This window comes from Cornus florida, unplaced genomic scaffold (genome assembly GCF_030987335.1).
Source record: "Cornus florida cultivar Cherokee Brave unplaced genomic scaffold, ASM3098733v1 CherokeeBrave_3.0.0_Hap2_Chr07, whole genome shotgun sequence".
NCBI classification, from domain to species: Eukaryota; Viridiplantae; Streptophyta; class Magnoliopsida; order Cornales; family Cornaceae; genus Cornus; species Cornus florida.
Window position 1 is genome coordinate 29668419 of NW_026775577.1, and position 10782 is coordinate 29679200.

Genomic DNA, 10782 nt, shown 5'->3' on the forward strand with positions numbered 1-10782 from the left:
ATCTGAATAATTGTAACCTATTCAGGAGGTGCAAATCAAAAGTCACGTATCATCTTAATAGTGTCACGTATCATCTGAATAGTTGCAACCTAAAACTAAAAGTCACGTGTGTATATATATATATATATATATATATATATATATATATATATATATATATATTACAATATATTCAACAATCCCCCACTATATTGTAAATATTAAGTCTCTAGTCGATGTGATATTATCGCGCATACAAGAAGGTATCTTTAGATTTAAATATGAAGAATAACGGTGGCCTTAGCTTAAACCAAGTCTCCTTTTTATTAAGACCGGAAATACCACACATATGATTCTATCCAGTTTCTATAAGATGTTCATATTTTCTTTAGCATTATTATGGCTATGTGCTCATCCTGGTTTCATAAACATTTACAAGAATAAACCCTAATAACCCTTGCTAGAAGCGGCACCACTTCTATGTTTACATGGGAGAAGTTCCAATATGTATCCCTACTACTTTAGACACTTCACGTAATTTGAACTTCTTTAAGAGTATATAACTCATCCTTAAATTGTAGTAGTCTGCACTGAACATCCTGGAAAGGACAATTTATATGTGTGTGTGTGTGTGTGTGTATATATATATATATATATATATATATATATATATATATTCAGTGCTTATATAACCACATATCAGTAACTTGTTATTACCCATTAAATTTTGGACTAGTGGTATTCTAATACAAAGTCGGATTACCATTACTGGTGATTTTAAGAAAAGGTTTCAGCTCCATTCCACTAGATGTAATTTTTACCAAATCTCTCAAGAGTCCCTTAGCAAGAGAATCTGCCAAGTTATTACTTGACTGTAATACCCCTAATTTTAAAAAGATAGTCTCGGCATTTTAATTATGGTTTTATTGCATTTTGTTTGATTAATTTTTTAATTTGTTTAATTGCTTATTTGTTTAATTATTTTATTATTTATTTAATGTAATTGTTTAATTGTGTATTTAATTACATTATTTGGTTAATTGGTTGTTTAATTGAATGAATTGTATTTTTATTTTCTTTATTGGAATTACTTATTTTAATTGGTTAAATGGTTTATTAATTTAGTTAATTGGATTCAATTAGGGTTATAAGTTATAATGTTAAAATTAGGTTTTATTCTTTTAGAAATTACGTATGGGCCGACTAGGGTTCAGTTTAGGGTTTTAATTGGACTTAGGTTTTATAATTGCCTATAAATATATATGTCATACGTCTGCCTAGTGTTTTAGAACCCTATTCGTGGCACAGTAAAGGCAGAGCAACATAACAGAGACTTATGAGAAAATAGAGCAAGTTCGGTGAGGGTTTCGGCTATGGCTTAAAGGTCGGACCTAGGAGGAGGGAAGGCTGAGTAGTAGGAGGTTGAGTTGACAGTAAATGGATGTCATCGGAAAGCTTAAGAAGATGACGACAAGGTTTTGATTCCAAAACGACACAGGCAAGTTCTATTCTGTCTCTCTCCCCTTGGCTGTGTTCTATGCATACCTAGATGGTCTCTAGGGTTTTAATTAAACATTAACTGAATCTTGCATGCTTAGTTTATGTTAAATTAATTGACTGTATGTATTTTAATTTAATCTGTAACTGTTCTTGCAAGTTAGAGTTCGTTGCCTGTTTTAAAGTATAATGAATCGGTGGTTTTCCTAATTGTTGTTATCAGTTCCTACTATTGTAAACAAATGAGTGGGATGCTACTGGGTATAAATTAGACTCTTAGGTTCAGTATTAATGAAGAACAAAAGGGTTGGAAGTGGCCGAAGATGAAGCAGATGGTCAGAAACGGATCAGAAACGGATTAGGGCTCTCAAAGAGGGAGAGAGCCAGCTCCATAGAAGAGGGAGCCGGCTCCCTCAAGTGCAGAGCTGGCTCTAGGGGTTTAGAGCGGACTCCTACCCCTCTAGAGCCGGCTCTAAGGTGCGGATATTAATGAGAGTTCTATATTTTGAATTTCTGGATTCTGGAATGGTTTTGGGCACTGTTTGGACAATTTGGGTTTTACGAACTGTTTGGAATATTAATGAGAGTTCTATTTATTAATTCAAAGTGTATTGAAACCCTAGGAGGCATAATTTATCTCTATATGCTAGTGGTTTTCACAATGCGGAAGTTTTAACAATGTCGCACACTGTTGATGGATATAAAACATTTATTTGCCTAAACTTATTTTAGCAACTTAGATGACTAGAGTATAATTTCTAAATTTATTTTGGATGCATAATAGAGTCTTTTACATATTAGATTTTGTTATGGTTCTCTTGGATTTTAATTGATGAATTAATAAAATTTATTTTGTCAATTATATGGAAGTTTCCCTGGATTTTAATTGATGAATTAATAAAATATATTCTGTCAATTACATGGAAGTTAACCTGGATTTTAATTGAGGAATCATTAAATTATATTATGTCAATTACCTGGATTTAGGTGTTGGAATTTAATTGCTGAATTTTTATATTAAATTTTGTCAATTGTATGGATGTTGTGAATTGTATGCACCGGTATGGAACGGTGGTATACTAGGGATGGTTTAGCTCAGAATGCTAAGAGCTGACCCCACTGGAATAAAGGAATGAATTGTAAAAATTGAATCCTACTTATAATTAGGTCAGATCAACTGAGTAAGTTGAGTGACTACATAGATTAATTATTGTTTGTAGTTAAGTCAGATTAACTGGATAAGTTGAGTGGCTAACTGGATTATAAATCTTATGTCAGATCAACAAAGAATTGAATGACATACTCTGGTTTTGGACGGACTTTAAATATATGAATATGGTACCACGATATGAGCTTGAGTCTCAGAGTTGATGGTTAGGGTGCGTATATGCAGTGGATGTGTAGCTGGCTATGATAGGTTGAGATGTACTCTATTAGGCTTAGGTACTCATGCCCACTCAGGTGCGTTTTGCATGTTGCCCTCTATTTAGGTTAAGACCCCCTTTGTAGTCCAGTGAATGTCCCTTAGTGTGAATATATATATATATTTATGGACTAGATATATATTGTGAGATATCTATGATGTATCTGCGTATCAGGTCACTGTATGAATTGCAATTAGAATAGAACTTATTCGTGGGCCTGACCCACTCTTGTATTTTTCAGGTACCGGACGGTTCCAGCCTTAGAGCTTGATCGTGCTTATTGGAGACAGACACTCATTCATCTGTTTACGTAGGACTTCTCTCTATGTTTTAGTTTGGGATTTTATTTTCAGTTACTCAGTTTCAGTGGGATTTTGTTTAGGGGTCCACTAGATGAATTCCCGAGTTGTACTCTTGGAGGTTTTGGAGAGTTGGATTATTTTTGTTCATTATCATTTTGAGGATTTTATATTAGTAATTCTTTCAGCTTTGTTATTTATTCTTTAATTCATTTTGTATTCCTGCTTGTTTATATATTAATTGTTGGATATTTCCTCAGGTTTGGGCTTGGGCCTGATCAACCCATGTCTCGGAGTCGAGGGGTATCACATTGACTTAACATATATTATATTAATAACTCCATCAGTTATTAATTGTCTAACATACTCATGTCTCAAACTAATATGTCTAGGCTTTCCATTATATATTTTATTATATGCTCTATACATAGTTGCCTCACTATCGCAGTGCAAAGAAATAAATGGCATCGGTTGTGGCCACAACTCTATATCTAATAACAAATTTCTTAACCATTCTATTTCCTTACCGGCTACCGCTAATGCAATAAACTCAGATTACATTGTTGAATGTGTTATGCACGTCTATTTCTTATATGCGCAAGAAATGGCTCCTCCACCAATTGTAAATATCCATCCAGATGTGGACTTATTATCACTCGCACTAGTAATCCAACTAGCATCTAAGTATCCTTCTAGTACTGCTAGAAAATCAAAATAAAATAATCATTGGTCCATTGTTCCCTTAAGATATCAAAGGATTCTAACAATTGTTTTTCAATGAACTGTACTAGGTTTACTTGTGTACCTAGAAAGTTTGCACACAACAAATGTTATATATGGCCATATAGAATACATAGCATACATCATATTACCTATAATACTAGCATACTCAAGTTGTGTAACTGCTCTAACAGAATTTTTAGCATTTTAATACTTGAATCATAAAGGGTACTAGCTTCTTTAATTCCCAAATAATTATATTTAAGAAACATCTTTTTAATATAATGAGTTTGACACAATGCATACCCCTTTTCATGTTTCTTTACTTTAATTTCTAAGATAGTATCTACTTCATTAAGATCTTTCATTTTGAAGCATGAAGTTAGATACTTCTTAGTTTCAGAAACACCTCTCATATTTGTTCCAAAAAGTAGTAAGTCATCAACATAAAGACAAATAATAACACCATAATCATTTGTGAATTAGAATAAATGCATTTATCAGCATTATTATGCTTAAAATCAAATGGTAGTATCACATAATCAAATTTCTCATGCCATTGCTTTGGTGCTTGTTTTAAACCATGGAGTGACTTTACTAATTTGCAAACTTTCCTTTCATTTCCAGGTAAGACAAAACCTTTTGGTTGTTCCATATAAATACTTCTTCCTCAAGATCACCATTTAAAAATACAGTTTTTACATCCATTTGATGCACATGTAAATGATAAATAAAAGTCAAAGCCATAAGAACTCTAATAGATGCATTTCTAGCCACGAGTGCATAAGTATCAAAATAATCAATACATTTCTTCTGTTTAAAACCCTTGATTACTAATCTGGCTTTAAAGGTTTGAATAGATTCATCGGAGTTATACTTTCTCCTAAATACCTATTTACAACTCACCGGTTTTGATCCTTGTGGTAATTCAACCAAAATCCAAGTTTGGTTTCATAACAATGAATCCATTTCATCATTTATAGCCTCTTTCCAAAAAGTTGCATCTCTTGAAGCCATTGCTTCAAAAAATATTTTAGGATCATCTTATATATTTAATAAAATGGGTATTTTATTAAGAACTTTATTTCTATCTCCTTCTACTAGAAATATTATAGCTTGAGATGAAATAAAATCAAGATCTGAAGCCTTTTCTTTTCTAATTCTTTGACTTTTCCTAGGTACAGTCATTTCATCATTTATTTTCCTTTTGTCTCTAAGAGATGTATTAGATTTCAAATCATTAGATTTTCTTTGAATAGGTTCAGACAAAAAATCATGACATAATTTATTTTCTATAAAATCAACATCTCTAGATTCAACAATGACATTAGAATTTAAGTCTAATAGTCTATAGAATTTAAAATTTTCAGCATAACCTACAAAAACACTTTTTATTCCCCTTGGACCTAATTTAGTTCTCTTTGGATCAAGAATTCTATAAAAAGTTAAACACCTCCACACTCTAAGATATTCTAAGTTTGGTTTTCTTCCTTTCCAAATCTCATAAGGTAAAATATGTATTTTTCTAGATGGAATTCTGTTATGCACATGACGAGTAGTAAGTAAAGCTTCACCCTATAGATTTATAGGTAATTTAGCATTCAACAATATAGAATTAACCATATCAACAAGTGTCCTATTTTTTCTTTCAACCAAACCATTCTATTATGGAGTGTACGGTGCATTTTTCTTATGTATTATTCCATGTTCTTCACAGTAAGCAGAAAATCATTAGAAAAATATTCACTACCCCTATCATTACGAAGAATTTTTATCTTCTTTTCCTTTTGATTTTCAATCTCAGCCTTTTAATAGTTAAACATGTTAAAGGTTTGATCTTTACTAGCCATTAGATATACATAAGTAAATCTAGAACAATCGTTATAAAAGTTATAAAATATTTTTTTCCTCCTCTAATTAATTTTTCATTTTATTCACAAATGTCAGAATAAATTATTTCTAATAGTTGTGAATTTCGATTGGCTTTAGGAAAAGGTTTCTTTGTCATTTTTTATTCAATGCAAATTTCACATTTATCATTATAATCATCACTAGAGGAAATAAAACCATGCTTTGACATATATTTTAAAGATCTAAAATTTAAATGTGTTAAACGTGCATACCAAATAGAAGAAGGACAAACAATATAAGCAGAATGACTTATTTTATTAATACTTAGTTTAAACATTCCATCACAAACATAACCATTCCCAACAAAAATTCCGTTCTTAGACAAAATTAACTTATCCGCCTCTAACACAGCTTTAATGCCACTCTTACACAATAAATTTGCAAATACAAGATTCTTTCAAATTTCTGAGACATGAAGAATATTCTACAATGTCAACTTATTTCCTGAAGCAAATTGAATTTCAACATTTCGATCCCTTTTCCCAAAACTTTGGCAGAGTTGTGATTTTACATCAAAACTTCTTGATCATCTACAGATTCATAAGTTTTGTAATATGATTTATCATTACAAACATTGTAGCCCCAGAATCAAGCCACCAATCTGAAAACTTAGTTGCTGTTGTCATGTTCAATTCAGTTATAATGCCAATTTGCATTACAGACACCATAGCAACAAGATAAAAAATCTTCTCTTCCATTACATTAGCATTGTTTGAATTGTTGGTGATGAGCGCTGAAAAGTGCGTATTTAAACCTCTTAAGTTTAGGTATTCTAGAACCTTTATCTACTTTATTTTACCATTTTGTATTGATTTCGTGTTATTTCCATTTTCAGGTACTTATCCCCAAAATAAGCTAACTCGGCCAAATAAGAACATAATTGAAGCAATTCTGGGATTAATCAAAGAAAGGAGCAAAGTAGAGCAAAATGAAGCAAATGGTGGAATTTCAGTAACTAGATCGATCTCAAGAAAAGTTCGATCGATCCAACTTTCATCGATCTCAGCACTTCAAGATAGATTTGAGCCATGTTTGTCCCTGTTCAAAGATCTCAAAAGTTCGATCGATCCAACTTCCTTCTTCGATCAATAGAACATTCTTGTCCTTGTCCAAATGATTGATCTTATCCAGTTATACCACCTTACCAACCACCTTTGTCTTTTTCCTAAAAATATCTTCAAAATATCTCAGATTTGTTTTTATCCAAAAAGGCGCCACCATTGAGGATCGGTCCAACTTCAGTTTGATAGATCTCAGCCATGTTCGATCGATCCAAGTCCAAGGTTCGATCGATCGAACTTCCTCCAGTGCGAAAAAGTTTAATTTCCAGCTCACAAAAGTTGTCCTTTATCTAATCATTGGGGAATATTTGTTGTACGACCCCAGCTCATTTTGGGTGTCATTTGACCTACCTATATAAGGATAAGGATTACTTTTTGTAACATACAACATAGAGGATCATATTGTATTATCTCATATCATATCATACTTAGAGAACTCTTAGGGAGGAAGCAAAGAAGAGGAGGAGGCTAGAGACACCATTAGAGACTTTTCATCAACCAATGAGCAGATTTCTACCATGGAGCTTGCCCTTGAGGGTTGGAGGACATCATCCATGAGTGGCTAGACATCCTCTTGGGGCTAGAGTAAGTCCTAAGCAGCTTTATATTTCTTGATTTATATATTTTTGAGGGGATTTGTATTGTGATTCATGTCTTGACACTTTTTTATATATAGATCTTGTTTCTTCAATGATTTATATGGTTTAATACTTCCAATTGATCATTTCATTCTATCCATATGTCTATGTATGCTAGAATAGATGTTCATGTGTTTGTCTCTATTTCTTGTGTTATTGATGCATGTCTATGTGTGTTGATGCTTTGGATCTAGAGATTGTCAAGACATAGTGCTTAATGTCATGTTCTTGTGGTTTATTTGATGGTTCATACTCATTACTTGATGGATTGTGCCTCTCCCTTAGTTTAATTAGTTTAATTTCATGTCATTAGCTTAGTTGTAGTGCAGTTGTTAAATAGGAGGACAATCCATGCTTGTTGTTGATGTTCCATACTTATGAAAAGCAAGTAACATGTATCTCTAACCTTGTGATATGTTTGGATTGTGAGCTTAAAGATAGGATTAATGGCTTAATTTGATATGTTGTGCTATCCACCATGTTGTTTAGACAATATATGCTTAATTTGTCATCCATGCTTGATGAAACAACCACACACACACACTTCATTACAATACATGTTCTTCCACTCATTAATCATTCATTAAAGATGTAGAAAAGTTATACTTATTGGTGATCTCTAAACCCCAAGATCTCTCTCTATATTTTATTCTCTCTATTGCATTATTGCTTACTTTAGTTTAATTTGCATCTAGTTTAATTCAACCAACCAACCACTATTTTGATCACTCGACCTACTAACCCTAATTTTGATTCCTCTACGACAACTCAATCCTTTGGGACGATCCTTTCTCACTCATACTACATAGTATAGGTGTTAAGCGGTTTATAAATTTAAATTATGGTGCCCACTGACACTAATTTCCAAACTCAAAGTTTTGTGCATTGTTTTGTGCACACGCTCGAGACCACACCATAGTTTTTGGCGCCGTTGCCGGGAATTGATTGATTGGCAACATCATTTTTGTGGAATCAATTAGGAATTAGTACTCTTTTGATCGTGTCTTTACTTTGTTTTCAATTTTTGTTACTTATTGTGTTTGTTCTTGATTGACAAGGAGCATTGAGCTAGGAAGCAATCAAATGAGCATTTAAGCAAAGGAGCTAAGCAAGCAAAGGAAAAATGCTAAAAATTTAAAAATTGCTAAGCTAAGCTATAAATTTGGAGTTGAAGTGCTAAAGGACCTTCGTGAGCTTTTCTTTACTCATCCCTTAGTTAAATCGTCGGTCTGCGTGGAGGCAATTTACTTTTCTTGCATATTATTGTTAAAGCATGGGAGTATGAACATTGTATGTGGAAGAAGTTTGTTAATTATTGATTTGTTGTGAATGTGAAGTGTTTGTTGTTATTGCTTGTTATGTTGCATTGTGCATACATGGTCGTAGATCATTGAGACCCACTCTTGTCCCTTTAAATTTTTATTTTGAATCCATTGTTCGAAACCCTAGGAGGAGAGGTAGTTATAGTCAATCCATTTCATTAATGGAAGGACACAATGAGGACCATATGGAGGACCTTGGTCACATAGACCAACAAGGTATCCTCCACCCCAATGTGTATCATGATAACATGCAAGTTCCATTAGGCATGCCAAGGCCATTCGTTCATCCACCACAAAAACAAGGCCAAGTTCCATTGGGAATGCCAAGGCCAATCTATGCTCCACCACCTCCCATCATTCAAGGCAACCAAGGTGCCCATGTTGCACCTCCAATTGCTAATCCTCCCCTTACTTTACGAGATCACTATGTGCCTAATGAATATAATGCACCCACATGCATTCAATTGCCACCATTTAGAGCACACCACTATGAAATTAAGCCACAAACCATTCAAATGCTTCCTAACTATCATAGACTTCCAAGTGAAGAATCTTATAAGCATTTGAATGAGTTTCTTGAAGTATATTCCACCGTAAAATATACGGACATGCCGGAAGAGATCTTAAGACTTAAACTTTTTCCATTCACCCTTAAAGACAAGGCAAAATATTGGTTTAACAGTCTTAGGCCTTTTTCAATAACTTCTTGGGCAGAAATGCAACAAGAGTCCTTGAAGAAGTATCTAAGACCAATGCCATGAGAACTTCAATCCAAGAATTTTCACATGGGGATGGAGAAACATTTCACGAGGCATGGGAACGCTTTAATGAATTGCTTAGGAAATGTCCACATCATGACATGCCTAAATGGCAATTAGTTCAATATTTCTTTGAGAGCTTAATATTTCTTTGAGAGCTTATCGGACAATTACAAAGGCATGGTTGATGCTTCCATGGGTGACTCTTACATTGATAGGCATGAGGATGACGTGTGGCGTCTTTATGAGAGCATGAGTGAAAATTCTTTGCATCGTACTTTATCTTCGAAGAATGGTAGAAATTCTAGTGGTAAGAAGAGTGTTGGCTTACATCAAGTTGATCACTCCAATGAAATTGCCACCGAGATGAAATCATTATCTCAAAGGTTTGATCAATTTTTTATCAACCAAAACTCGGCAAATCAAGTATCTTCCTTCCCTAACCATTCTCATCATGCATCTAATGAGACATGTATGACTTGTTCAAGTGTTTTACATTCTACTTCCAATTGTCCTCATGGACATGTGAAAAGTGAGCATAATGAACAAGCAAATGCTGTTTTTGCTAATCAAGGGAACAATCCTTATGGAAATCATTACAGTCCTAGTTGGAGGAATCACCCGAATTTCTCTTGGAAAAACCAAGGGGAGGGCTCAAACCCTTCCCAAGGCGGTTTTCAAGGAAAGTACATTACACCTCCACTACAAGGCCAAGGTTCCCAAGGTTTTAGATCATCATATCAATCACAAGGAAACCAATTTTCAAATTCTCATTTTCCTAATCAACTATCATATTCCCAAGGAAATGTTAGAAGTCCCACTTTTGAAGAGGAAGTTTTGTCGACTTTGGGCATTTTGGAAGCAAACACACAATTGCTTCATTCTCACTCTCAATCCATTGCTAAACTAGAAACCCAAGTAGGGCAAATAGCTAGTACTTTGAATACAAGAGAGAAGGGTAAAATGCCTTTGAATGTCCCACAAAAGCAACAATGCGTTGTGAAGGCTCATTCCTTATCGAAAGGTCACACAATAGAGCATGTCAATGCAGTGACTACCTTGAGAAGTGGAAAGATTGTGGACAACCAAGTGGGTATGTCCAATGAAGAGAGTGAACCGGTGCAACCACGAGTTGACACCCGTCTCGTTTCATATCATATTCCTCCTTTATTG

The 10782-nt window shown here is 33.9% G+C and overlaps 1 pseudogene; it reads right to left on the bottom strand.

Annotated features, from left to right (window-relative positions):
* Nucleotides 1-9613: 9613 nt before the first annotated feature.
* Nucleotides 9614-9712, bottom strand: LOC132267869 (small nucleolar RNA R71; annotated as a pseudogene).
* Nucleotides 9713-10782: the final 1070 nt, after the last annotated feature.